Genomic DNA, 18,619 nt, shown 5'->3' with positions numbered 1-18,619 from the left:
TTTGCAACCATGAAATTGACATTGACATTTTTGACTTATTACACCCTTATTGTTGCTCTAAGGGTAGGACTATGCCAAAATCTTAAGTCTGAAACCGAAATATTGCAACCCCAGGAAACCAGACGACCGGATCGTACTCAGTTATCTGAGCCCAAGCAACAGAACATACCAACAAAGAAGGAACGGACTATTATCCTTAATCCAGAACTGGTCAACAACCCGATTCAACAGGTTAAGGGAATTCGGGGGGAAGATGTTACTTTTGAATATCAATTGGTAGAAGTAACTACACTACCCTCTAGTGGTTGGAAAAAGATGTGGCCCTTGGATGAGGATTCAAAGGGTGGTGGTTGCAAGACGTTTATAAATTCAACTTCCCTAAAACATGGTATAGCTTATGGAACTTGGAAAAATAAGGCTAGCTGTAATAATTTGATAACAGGGGGAAGTTTAACCTTGTATAAGCTTGAATATGAAGACCAAGGGCGATATGAGGTGCTCATTATAGCTACCTTTCAAACCAAAACAGGAAACAAAAAATATGTCCAGAATATGACATTTGAACTTAGAGTTCAGGACCCAGTTATTGACTATGATGTTGATCAGTCAAGAATAAATGATGTAAATTGTCCAGTGTTAAGCCCAGGACCTGTTAGTGGTCTTACCACAACACCCATGATGGGGAAAATAATTAATCAAGTTCAATTTATGCATATTCCTGTAGTGCTAAATTTGTCTAATTGGTACTTAGGAGACTTTAGCTATTGTCAGCATACCAAAGTAGCTTCTTTCTTCTCAGTACGACTTGTGGATAGGATTGTAGCCTATCAGCAACGAGTACGGGATATTGTTCTGTTGAAGGATGATAAAGTCCCTAAGTCACCAACTCTTAGGAGAAAACGTAGCCTAAATCTCCTTGGAGGTTTAGGATCCCTAACTGGACTATTTGGTGCAGGAATGTCAATTTGGAACCAAGCGGATATTGGAAAAATCCGCAAGCATATAGATTATGTGTTAAAGGAGGAAGCTAACCGAGTAGTCAATCCAATGTTACAGGGAATAAAGGGATTGGCACAGGAAGAACGATTTACTGTTTATAATATGCATGATATAACCCAATTGTTTAATGAAACTCAACAGAAAATTAACCAGTTAATTTCTTTAAACAATGATCAGAAAAGAGATCAGCATTTGGGGAAAGAAATTATATGTTCTGCATATGGGGAATATGTTGTAAGCACAATTACTGATGCATTGCGATCCTTAAAATTAGGAGAAGTCCCTGACTTAATTAAGGATGAACAACTAATGAGTTGGTATTGTCCTAAATGTTTTCAGAAGCTGGAAAAGGAAAGATCCACTTGTTTGGATGCATGCCAGCATTTGTCAGTGGGTGCTATGAGAGAGATAGGATCTGTGACACCTCACCCCAATCGAGACAGTTGTTCTCTTACAAAAGAGTGTATAATGGCACGATCCTTGTATGTTTCATTCACGGTCTCGTTACCAGTGTTTGACCCAGACAGAGATGTGTACAGGCAATTGGCTGCTATCCATTCTATAGGTCACCTCGAAGATGACATCTACAGGGAACGCGTTAATGCACCTCCCCTGGTAGTCTATCACACTCCAACTCAGACTTGGAAGGTACCACAGATGGCCTGTTGTTCTGAAAAGGGACCCCAGTATATCTGTAGGTGTAATGTGTTTGAAACAGACACTGTTTTGTGTGGACTACAGGGAGAGAAAGCACAGAATTCATCATCGTCATGCCTGGTGAGGCTGACCACATGGAAGACTCCGATGGAGAAGGTGACCTATGCTGGAAGGAACCAATTTTGCGTGGTTACCAACCAAAAGAGGTACCAGTATGGTCCCTTGGAGTGTCCTGTCACAGAGCCAAATTTCTGTTTTACCCCAAGGCAACCCACGGTAATAGGGAATCAAGTTATTTCCCCTATTCCTATTTTTGAGAACATTACCATTATTCAGTCTAACCCTGATTACCAGAATTTAACTATTCAAGGTACACCTACTTTTCTGGCTTATATTCCACCATTAGGGTTGCAACTGAAATCCTTAATGACTCGTAAAGAGACTCACCTCATTCAAATTACTAACAATATGGATGAAGCCCAACAAGTTATTACCCAATTAATGAATGAAGGGAATGAGCCTGCAACAACTTCTAAAGAAAAATTCGGATTAGAAGTATGGATAATTATCCAAGGAATTGGGATTGTGATTAATTTCCTTATATTAGGTTATATGCTGTATCAACGCAACAAACCCAAGCCAAAACCTAGGCAGAGACCTAGACAGACACCCAGACAATCACCTAAACAAATGCACAGACGAGCACCATCTGGGGATAAAGATGAATATATATACATGGTGCCCATTCCTGATACCTACCAAAATTTGCCCAGGTATGAAACTAAAAAGGGCCCCACAGATGTTAAGTCCTAGGTGATGGGGTTTCTTTATGTAAACCACCCCATCAAAGGGGGGCGTGTAGCCCTGAGGATTAATCTGTTGGTCTGTATAAAATGTCTTTTTGATAAAAGTGTGTAGGCTGCATAGATTAATAGAATTTGCAATAGCTGTAAACGCAAGATACCTAGAAACTTCTAGACCAGACATCCTGGCCTATTTCCTCTGTGACGCTGAAAGCAACCTTTAAGACCCTTACTCAGAAAAGTGATAATAGGAAACAGACCTACGCAAATTGTCTAGGGACTTTCTGAATATCTGCTAACCTTTCACCTAGTTAGGTGCAAAAGGACCTAACAAGTACACCACAAGATACTAGATAGTTGTCATTAATACGTATACAAAGGTCAGCCTATGAAAACAGGTACCCTCACCTTTCCATGGGGAAAGCCAAATTTGGGCGTAAGAGGAAGGAGTTCTCCCTATAAAAGGTGTGATAATCCACCATTAGAGCAGGCGATACATCTCTCTGTTTCCTTGTCGTCTCAACTTGCTTCGAAGCCTTTTCTCCTATGAAAGCTGTTAATACTAAGTCGTAGTATTGATTCTTCTCAAAGTTGTGAGTATGAACATATTCTCATTTCTGCTAGAGCATTTAGGTTAAACAAAAGAGGGTTTTACTTATAACCAGTTTCTTTGTAACTTCCTCTAGCAGAGGTGTGAAATTTACTCTAGCGCTGTAGAGTACATTTAGAACTGTATAATATCATATTATATCTCTTAAAGAACTGTGATATTTTGTAACTTTGTAATCTCATACTGCTTTTAACATTTTACATTTACTTCTTGTTTTGTTGATTTTAAATAAAAGGTCTTGTTTGACTAAACTCTGTCTCTGTCCTAATTCCTGTAATACACCCCAATCTCCTTGTATTAAATTCTGTGAAGCCTGATTCAAGACGAACTTTTATCTTCTGATCACACATATTGGCGAGCCATACCCATATTATTAATATCTATTAATTATTACTAACACTCTTAATTAATTATAAAATTAATTATTACATACAACCAAATTAAGTGGATAAATTCCACTGTCCCTACTAACCCTCCCCAAATCAGGCAACACCACAGACGCCTCTTCCCCAAGACTGCACCCTTCACCCCCCATCATTTGTCCTAACAGCCAGTAAAGAGTGGTGGGGCCATGGCCCCCTAACCCCCCTGTTCCAGCACCCCTGACACAGAGCTAAGCAGGCAGCAGTGTGTGTGTGTGACAGAGAGTGCTGTGCTGAGCTGAGCCAGGGAGAGAAGGGGGGCTGATGTCGTGGCTGTCCCCTGCCTCTGGACTGGTTGCTTCCAGCAGCTGTCTGAACTTAGAGACCGTGTGCGACACACTCACTCTTCCGCAACGCACACACTGTCTCTCCCCCCCACACACACACATGCTCTCTACCCCACCACGCACATTGCAGCTGAAAAGCAGCTGGCAATCTAGTAGGATGCCCATGGAACAACGGGATAGAAACCTGCATCATGTGATGCTGTACCAGCCCATGAGTCATTGCAAACCCTTCCCAAAGCACCCTGCAGCCAGCTTCACAGTGGGATAGCTACCCACAGTGCACTGCTCTCTGTGGCAATCCAAGAGATGCTAGCATGGATGTGCTCTGGTGACACAGGGGCAGAGGGTGGACATGCAACAGCTGTTCAATTAAAACACTTTAACTAAAGCCATGTTACTCTTTCATGTAGACATAGCTTTAGAGTAAGACATCAACTAAACAAAGGCACATGAAGACACATTTGCAGGTCCTTGGCCTCCATGGGCTACAATGTGCAGAAGAACAAGAACCACATCCACTTGGGAGGCATGGACTAGTCTGTATTACATTTGGTAAGTAAGTTGCCATTGAGACTGAAAACTCTACTGGACGTGGACAGGAGCCTGTTACAAAACTAAAATAACCAAGATTTACCAAACTCCCTGTTACACATTCAATCCTCTGTTTGTGCACACGGCATCAACTGGGGCTCTAGTAAATGGCAACCTTCCTTTAACACAGATCATTGTTCCTTGTGACTTTCAGATGCATTCGAATGGCAGCTGTTCAGAGGTCATGTGCTGCTAGTTCATGAGCAGCAGCAGAGTCTCTGTACGTTTACCAACCGTAGAGATGGGTGTGTCTGCATCCAAGTAACTGCAGAGTCACTGTAGTACCACACAGTTAATTTCACAGTCTCACTTTCTGGTCTCATTGATCATTTGGGTAGAAACAGCAACGGTTTGGTGGGTTTTGGTTTTTTTCCCCTTCGTTTTCTCCTAAGGAATGTGTGACCTTGAGCATGATAGTTTAAGTTCCCTGTGGGTCAGGAAAATTCCATCTCCTTGAAATAGCTGGGGAAGTGACCTGTTTGTATAACCTAAAATAAAGGAGCTTTTGTAAAGCAGTTTCATCTTTAAATATGCTGGGATAAAAATAGTAAATAGTAAATTTCACAGCCAGACACCAGGCCAGGATCAATTGATGGGGCCAGGATCAATTAATTACAGAAGAAACAAACTCTTGGGAAGTAGCTGTAATTTGTCCCCAAACCTTTCCTTGTTCTCATACGCTATCAGGGATTCTCTTCTAGAGGGCAGAGTTAAGGTTATCTGGGCATGTACCCTCACTCTGTATTCCCTGTTTTTCCAGAGTTTGAGCTTTACTGAACTCGATGTTCTGGAAGGTAAGAGATAGTCACAGTCAAAGTTAACTCTCTGTTAACTGTTAGGTCAACCTTGAGACCTAAAATGCTGTGAGAAAATGGAAATTTTAGTAGCTCAAATAATTCAGTTTCTTCTGTGTCTTGTACGTGTGTAAATGGCACAACACATTAATTTATAAGTACATCTTTCTTAACTTCTTAAAATATTCTGTAGTACATTGACTAGATCAGGTGGGTTGTTCAATGCAGTGAGGTTTTCATGCATTGCCCAAAACATATTTTTCATATTATGTAAATGAACACAACTCATTGAACACAAAATTGTGTATTTCATGCTGTGAACTGTGTCGGTAGCTCAAATTAATAGCTTTATTTTCTCTCTCTCTTTCTCTCTCTGTGAGGCACAACAAAATAATTTAGTGATGCTGAAAATGTTCCCTTCTCCTCCAGAACTGCCTTGGAATCACCTTCCCTTTGTAGATTAATCTGCCCCTGAGTCTCTACAAGGAAAATATAGTTTCTATGAAAAAAACACAATTTTTTAATTAAAGGTACTGAACAGAATAGGTTACTCAGACATAGGTTAGGGGTTTGTTATAGATGTGGGTGGGTGAGAGTCTGTGCCCTGCGTTGTGCAGGAGGTCAGACTAGATGATCATAATGGTCCCTTCTGACCTTAAAGTCTATGGGTCTATGAGAATAGCCACATGAGGGCGACACATCAGGAATGCAAAGCAACAAGTTCCTGGTTTGCATATTGGTTGTGACAAGGGATTGAACTCGACTCCCCTCTTTTCACAGACACATTTGTTTTATTCTCTGAGGTCAAACATAAGTTTAAATGTTATACTTAGTCCTCTGCCTTGTAGCTTCAACAGCCGCAGATGCAAGATGAGTTACTGCAGCCTAGACCTTGTGTCCGTGTTTAGGTGGTTTTCACCTGAACGTTCAAGCAGCTCACAGCAATGTCCCGAGCTCCCCAAGTCCCACTGACAGCTGAGCTCTTCCTGCCCACTGAGCCCAGCCCAGACAGTGGGTGGGGGGTGAATTTGTACCCAAATAACTGACAGAACCAAGCAAGGAGCAAAGAAATGTTTGCTCCGGTCACTAGGTCTGTGTTTCTATTGCTCGTTTGCTCTCTCCCCTTCTCTGATAAGGAGCAACGGTAAGAGAGGAAGAGGTTAAAACATGTGCTAGGTGGTGGCTGGGTTTGGATGACAAATTTAAAACCAACTCAGCGCCCTCTAGTGTGACACTGACACCATCAGATTCTCACCTTTCACTCACACTTCATTAATAACAGTTTCCCTGAACTACTTTGCTATGATTATTTCGATAGCTCCTACACCGATACCTGCTGTCCCTTCTGGCTGGTTAATTGCACTATTTGGAACCTGCTCCTAAAATTACACCCTTCCTGGGAGCAAGATTCAAAACTGCCCAAGGAAACCCCATTGGGTTTCAAGGGCAGCCCAGGCAGGGTGGCAAGGGGACAGCCCAGGGATCTCAGAGCTTCTTCTTCCTCACAGAGAGAAGGTAAAGGGGGGCCACTAGTTATGACTCCTGGGTTTTAGTCCTGGCTGTGGGAGGAAAGGGGTGTTTAGTGGATTAGAGTTGGGGGCTTAGGAATCAAAGAGGAAATATCTCCCTTTTCAGCTTCAATGCACATTGAACAAGAACATGACTTCTCATCTCTTCGGTTTCAGAGGAGCAGCCGTGTTAGTCTGTATCCTCAAAAAGAACAGGATTACGTGTGGCACCTTAGAGACTAACACGTTTCTTAGGTTCTGTTGCCATCATGTGGCCATTTCATTTCACTTCTTATTATTAAAAGGTTTGGGTACTTCAATGAGGCTAATCTTCTAGTGGAACAAGCTCCGCAAGGGACGTGGTTAATTCCCCATCACTGCCCTGTGTAAATCAAGACCGCAGCTCTTGCTGAAAGACGCCTGGTGTGTGGGTGTCCCTGTTCCCCCTTCAGAACCTCTGGTACATGGTGCTTCCCTCCTCCCAGTTCAAGATCCCCATCATGTGGGTGCTCCCATCCAGGATCTCTGGTGGGTGTCTCTGTCCCCCACCCCATGAACTAGCTCCAGTGTGTGGTTTCCCCTGCCTGCCCCCATCCGGGATCTGTGGGTGTCTCTGTTCCTCTTTTCAAGATCCGTGTTGCTTGGGAGCATTCCCCCCCCTTCAAGTCAGAATCCCCAGCATGTGGGTACTCCCATCCCCCCCTCCAGGCTCTGCGGGGGAGGGGGGGTGTTTAAAAAGAGACCGTGTCTCACTGTCTTGCCCAGGCTACGCTGCAGGGGCTATTCACAGGCACAAACTCACTACTGATCAGCACGGGAGTTTTGACCTGCTCTGTTTCACCTCTCCTTAGGCAACCTGGGGACCCCAAGCTTCCCCGGGATCACCATATTGATGCCGAACTTAGTGCGGACACCCGATCGACACAACCCCTGACCAGGCCAGAGAGAGCAGCAGGTTTCCAGTATTGTTTCCTGCTGTTTTCTTGACTAGTTTCTCCTCTGTACCAACTTGATCTTTTGCTTTATGAGCCTGGCTAGCTCAGTTGGCAGAGCATCAGACTTTTAATCTGAGGGTCCAGGGTTCAAATCCTTGGCCAGGTGATAAACTACTTCCCAAGATCTTAAGCTGTCTTGCTGGAGTCCTCTTTGATGTTACTTTTTCTCTGCAGGATTTTCCCTTTCCTCAGAAGGGCCTTTTTGTGTGTGGGTTTGAAGGGGCAACTTCCTGACAGCCCCTCTGTCCTTGCAGCCTGGAGGAATAACGACCTCTGGGCATATAGCATGTTCCTCCCCTGCACACACACACACACACACACACATACAAACACACAGAATATCCCTAAGGAATTAGAATCACCTGCTGCCTTCCCCTGTCCTGCTGGATCCCCAAATGAAGATGCTCTTCAGCCTTAACCCATGTCCCCTCTTTTCCCAGTGCCCCTCAATCCCAACCCTCAGTCCCTCCTATGCTCACTGCTCCTCACTCCCAACCAGAGCCTGCTCCTCTTCACCCTTCTCCTCTGTCCCAACCCACAGCCCCCTCCTATTCCCAGTGCCCCTCAATCCCAACCCACAGCCCCCTCCTATTCCCAGTGCTCCTCAATCCCAACCCACAGCTCCCTCCTTCCCTCCAGCAGCAGGTGCTTCAGACCCCCTCAGGAAGATTTTCTTGCAAGGTTTCGTGTATGAGGCTGCATGTGGATTTTACAGTATGTTGGAAATAGGTTGGGTTGCTTGCCAAAATGATCACTTGTGGCTGGTGTTGGATTCCCAGTCTCCATGTTATAGGGGCAGGAGAAATAAAGGGTTGTTATTCTTGCTGTGTGAATCGAGGGCAGCACAACTGTACTTGGCAGACCCTGATTGAGGGACTCACCCTCAATTCAATAGCACTTGCTAGGCAGGGGACAGGGGTTCCAAAGCCAAGTGGGCTGGGGCTTGGGTCCCAATTCTAAAATTTAGGTGTTAGGCCAACGTTAGGACAGGGTGGCTGTGGAGGGATGAGTGAATCCCTAGACACCATAGTGAGTACGGTGCCTTCTTATTTTCCCCCTTTTCCATCCGGGATGGCAGGTGAACTCTACAGAGGCACCTCTGGGCTTGCACTGACTAAGGACAACAGCTGTGAGTGGGGTGCAGGGTGGCGGGGGCTCATGTTAAAGGACTTTTGGTTGCCGGACTTACGAACCGTAGGGAGAAGGACACTGCCCAGCTTATTTGGGGGTGGGACTTTCCCTCCTGGTTTAGGTTTATGTGTTGGGGCTACTGACATGACTTCTGCTAACCCTGGGCTTACATTGCAGTGTAGACATACCCTGAGAGGGCATCTATACTGTGACAAAATCCCTGTGGCCCGGCTGGCCTGGATGATCTGACTTGGGCTCCTGGGGCTCAGACTGGAGCCCAGGCTCGGAGACCCTCACCCCTCGTGGGGTCTCGGAGGCTGGGCTCAAGCCCAAGTGTCTACACTGTAATTTTATAACCCTGCAGCACAAGCCCCACAAGCCTGAATCAACTGACCCAGGGTTTGAGAATAGTGACTTGGGTGTGTTAATGGCAGTGTAGACATAATGCTAGGCTATGTCCACACTGCAATGAAACACCCACGGCTGTCCCGTGCCAGTGCAGGCTCCCAGGCTAGGGCCGTGGGGTGGTAAATTTGCAGTGTAGACATCTCGGCTCAGACTCAATACCGGGCTCTGGACCCCACAAGGTTGGGAGGGAGTTTAGCAAATGAAAAAGGTAAAACCACAGTGACGTATTAGCCTGGACTCACTGGCATTTCTCCATTGGTCTGTCTGCTTTGGGGCAGGGACAATAACACGTCCTGCTGCATTCGTTATTTCAAAGGGCGGTATAGGATTTTCATTCTCACACACGGTGCACGAAGCAGGACTCAACCCTTGGTGGAAACTAAATGAGCTGCTCACAGATTCTAGCAGCCCCAATGAGCCATTTGGTGTGAGAGCTCAGACCTGCCCCGTCCCAGAGGGTCATCTGTGAGGGGCTTAGAACACTCATGTACCAGCTCCTAACTCCCAAACTTTCAGTAACTCTGTTATCAGTGCCTGTGAGTGTAATTTAAACCATAAAAACAGCCACCCTGGGCTAGACCAAAGGTCCCTCTAGCTCCTTGTTTTGTCTTCTGACAGTAGCCAATACCAGGTGCTCTAACAACCAGTCAATAAGGCACCACTGGGAGTTGAACCCAGGATCTCCTGTTTACAAAACAGGTGCTTTAACCACCTAAGCCATGGTGCCTGGCTATGGTTAAGGTGTCATGTCTGCCCAAACCTGACTCCCTGCCATCCCCACCGGGGCCTGACAAGCTTTGCTTGTGTTTGGATTCTGCAAAGCAGAGGAGCAGGTGACATTTTCCTTGCAAGTTGTGTGTGTGAGTTAATCTTTGTCCAGGTCTGCACTACAAAGTTATTTCAGCAGAATTATATTGCTCAGGTGTGTGAAAAACACATGATGCTCCCTCAGTCGGCAGCTTGTGGCTGGTGCACACACTGCAATGCCACGTCTGGCGACAAAACTGCCCTGTTTTGGTGACAAAATAAAATCACCTCGACGAGAAGCCTAGAGCTTTTTGCAGCAAACTTAAAGTGACAAATTGTCAGTGTAGACGCTGCTGTTCATGATATCACCATAACTGGCCTCCTCCAGTATCCCACAATGCCCGCTGTGAACTCGCCTGCCCTGCATTCCTGCTACAGAGCCATGGGCCCCTCCCCTTTCATCGCTCTGGGAAGTTCTGACAGCTGAGCCTGCTGCTCTGCTCCGGCAGCCAGGAGCAAATCACTGCCGTGGATGCTGCTCTCTCCCGCCCTGCGAACACAGAGCAGGCGGCGGAAGCTTCCTTACAGTGTGTGTGGGGGGGCACTGGCATCCGAACTGTGGTGCCACCATGACACCCCTTCCCTAAGGCCCCACACTCACTCCACCCCTTCTCCCTCAGGCCCCCAACCCCACACCACCCCTTCTACCTGATGCCTCGTCCTACTCCTCCCCCAAGGCCACCCCCACAGAACCCCTCTTCCCCCCAAGACTCCACTCTGTCCACCCTTCTGTCGTTCATCCTTACGGCTTGTAAAAAGTAGTGGGGCCATGGCTCTCTAAACCCCCATGAGCCAGCACCCCTGACACCGAGCCAGGCAGGGAGCAGCATGTGTGTGTGTGACAGAGACTGCGGTGCTGTGTTGAGCCAGTGAGGGAAGCGGGGGCTGATATCGGTGCTGTCCCCCTCCCCCTGCCTCAGGACTGGTTGCTTCCAGCAGCTGTCTGAACTTAGAGACAGTGCGCTAACACGCTCACTCTTCTGCAACGCACACACTCCCTCTCCCCCCCCCCACAGTCTCTGCCCCATCACACACACTTCAAGTGAAAAGCGGCTGTCAGTGTAGTAGGATGTGATGCTGTACCAGCCTATGAGACATTGCAAACCCTTCCCAAAGCACCCTGCAGCCAGTTGCACAGTGGGATAGCTACCCACAGTGCACTGCTCTCTGTGGCGATCCAAGAGTTGCTAGCGTGGATGTGCTCTGGTGACACAAGCCACATAGTGTGGATACGCAACAGCAGTTTAATTAAAATGCTTTAAGTAAAGCCGCATAACTCTGTTGTGTAGACAGCCTGAAAGTGAGACAAGATCTAGCTCCTGTTGCCACCAAGGATGCTCAGCCACTGAAACTAAATTGTTAAATTTAAAGAACCACACATTTCTCCATAGTTGACAGGACTCAACCCCGAGCAGGGAGCCACCAATGGATTTCTAGTCTATCACCTTAATCACTCAGACACAACTACTTGCTGTATGCAGTTTTCTCACTACACTCTAGTTCTGATCTCACTGAGTGATCATTTCCAATTGTTTAACCAGACCAGCTTCCACACCACACTCACTGCTGTGCGTGTGTCCATGGCTGAACAGCAAGAATTCCTGCCCATTTCCCTTCTGGCTGGAGTATGATGAGAATATGTTTGTGGTTAATGATGTTGCAGAGGATTGTTGTCCCTTTCCTGCCTTGATTAATCCTGCCTTAATTCAGACAGTCCCTTTCCCACCATATCCCCAGTACATCAGTGATTGCGATAGCAGGGGGCAGGTTTTCTCTGGGGCACTGAGCTTTGCCAGGGGGTTGGTGGCTCCTTTCTTTCCTCACCCTGGAGTAAACTCAACTTTTTATTTCATCCCTGATGATTCATGGAATAACAACAGCAGCATGAAGAAAGAGGTGGGCACAGCGGGTCTCAGGGCGGGAGCAGAGAGGTGCAAGCGGTAGGCTGGGCTGGGCTGGGCAGGGGAGGGGACAGAGAGGCGTGGGTGGCAGGCAGGGCAGATCTCAGGGGAGGGGCAGAGAGGTGTGGGTGGTGGATCGGATTAGTGTCACGGGAGGGGCAGAGAGGTGTGAGTGGTGGGCAGGGCAGGTCTCAGGGGAGGGGCAGAGAGGTGTGGGTGGTGGGCAGGGCAGGTCTCAGGGGACGGGCATAGAGGTGTGGGTGGTGGGCAGGGCGGGTCTCAGGGGAGGGGGCAGAGAGGTGGGTGGTGGGCAGGGCGGGTCTCAGGGGAGGGGCAGAGAGGTGTGGGTGGTGGGCAGGGCGGGTCTCAGGGGAGGGGCAGAGAGGTGTGGGTGGTGGGCAGGGCGGGTCTCAGAGGAGGGTGCAGAGAGGTGGGGGCGATGGGCAGGGCAGGTCTCAGGGGAGGGGCAGAGAGGTGTGGGTGGTGGGCATTGCAGGTCTCAGGGGACGGGCAGAGAGGTGTGGGTGGTGGGCAGGGCGGGTCTCAGGGGAGGGGGCAGAGAGGTGGGTGGTGGGCAGGGCGGGTCTCAGGGGAGGGGCAGAGAGGTGTGGGTGGTGGGCAGGGCGGGTCTCAGGGGAGGGGCAGAGAGGTGTGGGTGGTGGGCAGGGCGGGTCTCAGGGGAGGGGCAGAGAGGTGTGGGTGGTGGGCAGGGCGGGTCTCAGGGGAGGGGCAGAGAGGTGTGGGTGGTGGGCAGGGCGGGTCTCAGGGGAGGGGCAGAGAGGTGTGGGTGGTGGGCATTGCAGGTCTCAAGGGAGGGGCAGAGAGCTGTGGGTGGTGAGCAGGGCAGGTCTCAGGGGAGGGGGCAGAGAGGTGTGGGTGGTGGGCAGGGCAGGTCTCAGGGGAGGGGACAGAGAGGTGTGGGTGGTGGGCAGGGCAGCTCACGGGGGAGGGGCAGAGAGGTGCGTGTGGTGGGCAGGGCAGGTCTCGGGGGAGGGGCAGAGAGGTGCGTGTGGTGGGCAGGGCGGGTCTCAGGGGAGGGGCAGAGAGGTGTGGGTGGTGGGCAGGATGGGTCTCAGGGGAGGGGACAGAGAGGTGTGGGTGGTGGGCAGGATGGGTCTCAGGGGAGGGGACAGAGAGGTGTGGGTGGTGAGCAGGGCAGGTCTCACGGGAGGGGCAGAGAGGTGTGGGTGGAGGGCAGATCAGGTCTCGGGGGGGGGGGCAGAGAGGTGTGGGTGGTGAGGAGGGCAGGTCTGTGGGGAGGGGCAGAGAGGTGCGGGTGGTGGGCAGGGCGGGTCTCAGGGGAGGGGGAGAGAGGTGTGGGTGGTGGGCAGGGCGGGTCTCAGGGGAGGGGCAGAGAGGTGTGGGTGGTGGGCAGGGCGGGTCTCAGGGGAGGGGCAGAGAGGTGTGGGTGGTGGGCAGGGCGGGTCTCAGGGGAGGGGCAGAGAGGTGGGGGGGGTGGGCAGGGCGGGTCTCAGGGGAGGGTGCAGAGAGGTGGGGGCGATGGGCAGGGCAGGTCTCAGGGGAGGGGCAGAGAGGTGTGGGTGGTGGGCAGGGCGGGTCTCAGGGGAGGGGCAGAGAGGTGTGGGTGGTGGGCAGGGCGGGTCTCAGGGGAGGGGGCAGAGAGGTGGGTGGTGGGCAGGGCGGGTCTCAGGGGAGGGGCAGAGAGGTGTGGGTGGTGGGCAGGGCGGGTCTCAGGGGAGGGGCAGAGAGGTGTGGGTGGTGGGCAGGGCGGGTCTCAGGGGAGGGGCAGAGAGGTGTGGGTGGTGGGCAGGGCCGGTCTCAGGGGAGGGGCAGAGAGGTGTGGGTGGTGGGCAGGGCGGGTCTCAGGGGAGGGGCAGAGAGGTGTGGGTGGTGGGCAGGGCAGGTCTCGGGGGAGGGGCAAAGAGGTGTGCGTGTGGTGGGCAGGGCGGGTCTCAGGGGAGGGGCAGAGAGGTGTGGGTGGTGGGCAGGATGGGTCTCAGGGGAGGGGACAGAGAGGTGTGGGTGGTGGGCAGGATGGGTCTCAGGGGAGGGGACAGAGAGGTGTGGGTGGTGAGCAGGGCAGGTCTCACGGGAGGGGCAGAGAGGTGTGGGTGGTGGGCAGAGCAGGTCTCAGGGGAGGGGGCAGAGAGGTGTGGGTGGTGGGCAGGGCAGGTCTCAGGGGAGGGGCAGAGAGGTGTGGGTGGTGGGCAGGGCGGGTCTCAGGGGAGGGGCAGAGAGGTGTGGGTGGTGGGCAGGGCAGGACTCAGGGGAGGGGCAGAGAGGTGTGGGTGGTGGGCAGGGCAGGTCTCAGGGGACGGGCAGAGAGGTGTGGGTGGTGGGCAGGGCAGGTCTCTGGGGAGGGGCAGAGAGGTGTGGGTGGTGGGCAGGGCAGGTCTCAGGGGACGGGCAGAGAGGTGTGGGTGGTGGGCAGGGCAGGTCTCAGGGGAGGGGCAGAGAGGTGTGGGTGGTGAGCAGGGCGGTTCTCAGGGGAGGGGGCAGAGAGGTGGGTGGTGGGCAGGGCAGGTCTCAGGGGAGGGGCAGAGAGGTGTGGGTGGTGGGCAGGGCGGGTCTCAGGGGAGGGGCAGAGAGGTGTGGGTGGTGGGCAGGGCAGGTCTCTGGGGAGGGGCAGAGAGGTGTGGGTGGTGGGCAGGGCAGGTCTCAGGGGACGGGCAGAGAGGTGTGGGTGGTGGGCAGGGCAGGTCTCAGGGGAGGGGCAGAGAGGTGTGGGTGGTGGGCAGGGCGGGTCTCAGGGGAGGGTGCAGAGAGGTGGGGGCGATGGGCAGGGCAGGTCTCAGGGGAGGGGCAGAGAGGTGTGGGTGGTGGGCATTGCAGGTCTCAGGGGAGGGGCAGAGAGCTGTGGGTGGTGAGCAGGGCAGGTCTCAGGGGAGGGGGCAGAGAGGTGTGGGTGGTGGGCAGAGCAGGTCTCAGGGGAGGGACAGAGAGGTGTGGGTGGTGGGCAGGGCAGGTCTCAGGGGAGGGGCAGAGAGGTGCGTGTGGTGGGCAGGGCAGGTCTCGGGGGAGGGGCAGAGAGGTGCGTGTGGTGGGCAGGGCGGGTCTCAGGGGAGGGGCAGAGAGGTGTGGGTGGTGGGCAGGATGGGTCTCAGGGGAGGGGACAGAGAGGTGTGGGTGGTGGGCAGGATGGGTCTCAGGGGAGGGGACAGAGAGGTGTGGGTGGTGAGCAGGGCAGGTCTCACGGCAGGGGCAGAGAGGTGTGGGGGGTGGGCGGGGCGGGTCTCAGAGGAGGGGCAGAGAGGTGTGGGTGGTGGGCAGGGCAGGTCTCACTGGAGGGGCAGAGAGGTGTGGGTGGTGGGCGGGGCGGGTCTCAGGAGAGGGGGCAGAGAGTTGGGGGCTGTGGGCAGGGCGGGACACAGGGGAGGGGCAGAGAGGTGTGGGTGGTGGGCAGAGCAGGCCTCAGGGGAGGGGCAGAGAGGTGTGGGAGATGGGCAGGGCAGGTCTCAGGGGAGGGGCAGAGAGGTGCGGGTGGTGGGCAGGGCGGGTCTCAGGGGAGGGGGAGAGAGGTGTGGGTGGTGGGCAGGGCGGGTCTCAGGGGAGGGGCAGAGAGGTGTGGGTGGTGGGCAGGGCGGGTCTCAGGGGAGGGGCAGAGAGGTGTGGGTGGTGGGCAGAGCGGGTCTCGGGGAGGGGCAGAGAGGTGTGGGTGATGGGCAGGGCGGGTCTCAGGGGAGGGGCAGAGAGGTGTGGGTGGCGGGCAGGGCAGGTCTCAGGGGAGGGGCAGAGAGGTGTGGGTGGTGGGCAGGGCAGGTCTCAGGGGAGGGGGCAGAGAGGTGTGGGTGGTGGATAGGATGGGTGTCACAGGAGGGGCAGAGAGGTGTGGGTGGTGGGCAGGGCAGGTCTCAGGGGAGGGGCAGAGAGGTGTGGGTGGCAGGCAGGGCAGGTCTCAGGGGAGGGGCAGAGAGGTGTGGGTGGTGGGCAGGGCAGGTCTCAGGGGAGGGGCAGAGAGGGGGGGGTGGTGGGCAGGGCAGGTCTCAGGGGAGGGGACAAAGAGGGGGGGGGGGTGGGCAGGGCAGGTCTCAGGGGAGGGGCAGAAAGGTGGGGGTGGTGGGCAGGGCAGGTCTCAGGGGAGGGGCAGAGAGGTGCGGGTGGCGGGCAGGAAGGGTCTCAGGGGAGGGGCAGAGAGGTGGGGGTGGCGGGCAGGGCAGGTCTCAGGGGAGGGGCAGAGAGGTGTGGGTGGTGAGCAGGGCGGTTCTCAGGGGAGGGTGCAGAGAGGTGGGTGGTGGGCAGGGCAGGTCTCAGGGGAGGGGCAGAGAGGTGTGGGTGGTGGGCAGGGCGGGTCTCAGGGGAGGGGCAGAGAGGTGTGGGTGGTGGGCAGGGCAGGTCTCAGGGGAGGGGCAGAGAGGTGGGGGTGGTGGGCAGAGCAGGTCTCAGGGGAGGGGCAGAGAGGTGGGGGTGGTGGGCAGACCTTGGGGCAGAGGGTGTAGAGGCACGAGCATCAGGCAAGGAGGTCGCAGGGGAGGAGAGGAGCGAGCAAGAGGCGGACTAGCTCTTAGGGAGCTTCCAGCGCTCATGCCCAGCCTCCCCACATGCAAGCGTCACAGGCCACCTAGTCTCTCGGACTTCGCTAACCAAGCCCCTCCCCGAGCTCTGTTGATGGGAGAAGCCCTCCTGTTGACACAGCACTATCTGCACCGGGGCTGGGTTGAGAGAACTGTATTGCTTGGGGGAGTGTAAATTTTTTACACCCCTTGTAATGTAGTTACACTGACCTAATTTTGTAGCATAGACCTGTCCAAAGAATCACACACCCACCTTGGGAGCAAAACTTCACCTGCTCCTCTGCTTTACAGAATCCAAACATGAGCAACACTTGTCAGGCCCCTGTGGGGGTTGGCAGACAGTCAGGTGTGGGCAGACAGGAGGCTTTAAATAACAGCAGGCACCATGGCTTAGCTGGTTAAAACACATGTTTTTGTAAACAGGAGATCCTGGGTTCAATTCCCAGTGGTGCTTTGGGGAGTGGCTTTTGGGGCACCTGGCATTGGCTACTGTCAGAAGACAAGATTCAGAGCTAGGTGGACCAATGGTCTATCCCAGAGTGGCTATTCCTATGGTTTAAATTACAGGCACTGATAACAGAGTTACAGAAAGTTTGGGAGTTAAGAGCAGACAGACCAATGGAGAAATGCCATGAGTCCAAGGTAATACTTCACTGCGGTTTTACCATTTCCACTTGATAAACTCCCTCCCAACCTTCTGGGCTCCTAGAGCAGGGTACAGAGTCTGAGCTGAGACACATACACTGCAACTTTATCCAGACCAAGCTGCAGGATCCTGATTAATATGACATGGGCCAGCCCTGGGTGTTTCATTGTACTGGAGACGCAGCCTAATATTATGTCTACACTGTGATTAACACACCCAGGGCACCTGTCTCAAAGCCCGGGTCAGCTGACTCAGGCTTATGGGGCTTGGGCTGCAAGACTATAAAATTACAATGTCGACAAATGGGCTTGAACCCAACCTCTGAGGCCCCATGAGGGGTGAGGCTTTCTGAACCCAGGCTTCAGCGTGAACACAAATATCTGCACCACAGTTTTGAGCCCCACACCTTTAGCTCCATGAGCCCAAGTCAGATGACCCAGGCCAGCCCTGCTGTCATCTTTATCCCAGGAGAGATGGACTCTAAGGCTACGTCTCCATTGCAATGGAAGCCCAGGTGTGGCACGCTGTGCTCAAAACAGCACCTGGAAGCCCCATATTCACCACTCTCATATAATGATGACATGGTTTGTACAAAGTCTGCCTGGTGAGGTATCATTTCAAAAGTCTTGATCTGTTGAACATTAATATCGTGTTGGATTGTGTGTGCTCACATTGGTTGGGAAGTTATGAAGTTTTGCATTGTGTGCGTTACTGAGATATGTTATGAGGTTGGGAAATGCCCCCCACCAGCCTTTCGGGTGTGACAATGGAGGAGCCAGACTCGCTGCTGGCCCATTGAAGGGATCCACACTCCCAAGGACTATCCCAGGAAACGTGTACAATGCAGACTTCTCCGAGATAGCACAGCGACAATAGATACTGCTTGACTCACATGGTAGCAAAGGAGCTTCCTAGCAAGTTGGAAGAAACTATGAAAGAGGGGAAGAGACATCATGACTTGGCCTCTCTCCCCCACAACTCAGCAGGTGGAAACACACCTGGAGGACAAAGACTGAACTGATTCAGAAATCAGAAGAGAATAATAACAATAATACTTGCAAACCGAAGTCCCCAACCAGAATAGTATTGGTTTTTCAGCAGAAAATTTTCAGTTTGGGGAATTTTGTTTTCTCAGTCAGACCTTGCCAAGGGAAGTAGGGAGAAAATGTTGGAGTTGCCTCCTTCAGAACAGCTCGGCCTAGACACTAGCTCTGGTTCACTGCTCTGGCCTTGCTCGGGTTGAGGGTATTTTAATAATTTGGGCAGGTCCCAGGGTGTTTGGGGGAGATGATGAGGATGTTTCCTTTTGAGATAAAAACTAAGAAATACAGCACTAGAGATTTTTTTTAAAGAAATCTGGGATTTAGACATTTTATTTAAAGCAAGAGAGTTCTGAGTTTCTGAGAAGGTTTTTGTTTGCAAGAAGCAACATTGGTCAATCTGTCATTGTACCAAAGAGGGAGATGGTTGTCTATAAAAGGGAGGTGAAGACTAAAGGTATCCAATGAGGACGGGATTTGAACCCATGAATGCAGAGCACAATGGATTAGCAGTCCATCACCTTAACCACTCGGCCACCTCATCTGAG

The 18,619-nt window shown here is 52.2% G+C and overlaps 3 non-coding genes across 3 annotated transcripts; 1 reads left to right on the top strand and 2 right to left on the bottom strand.

Moving 5' to 3' along the window:
• The first annotated feature begins 7,699 nt into the window (after positions 1 to 7,699).
• TRNAK-UUU lies at positions 7,700 to 7,772 on the top strand. Its single transcript has one exon. It is a non-coding gene; the product is annotated as a tRNA-Lys (tRNA).
• Positions 7,773 to 9,858: 2,086 nt separating this feature from the next.
• On the bottom strand, positions 9,859 to 9,932 carry TRNAT-UGU. Its single transcript has one exon. It is a non-coding gene; the product is annotated as a tRNA-Thr (tRNA).
• An 8,601-nt stretch (positions 9,933 to 18,533) lies between these two features.
• On the bottom strand, positions 18,534 to 18,615 carry TRNAS-GCU. Its single transcript has one exon. It is a non-coding gene; the product is annotated as a tRNA-Ser (tRNA).
• Between the last annotated feature and the right edge of the window lie 4 nt (positions 18,616 to 18,619).

The sequence above is a fragment of the Mauremys mutica genome, unplaced genomic scaffold (assembly GCF_020497125.1).
Source record: "Mauremys mutica isolate MM-2020 ecotype Southern unplaced genomic scaffold, ASM2049712v1 Super-Scaffold_100416, whole genome shotgun sequence".
Lineage (NCBI taxonomy): Eukaryota > Metazoa > Chordata > Testudines > Geoemydidae > Mauremys > Mauremys mutica.
Note: the sequence above shows the minus strand (reverse complement) of the source record. Positions and strands in the feature narration are given on the sequence as shown.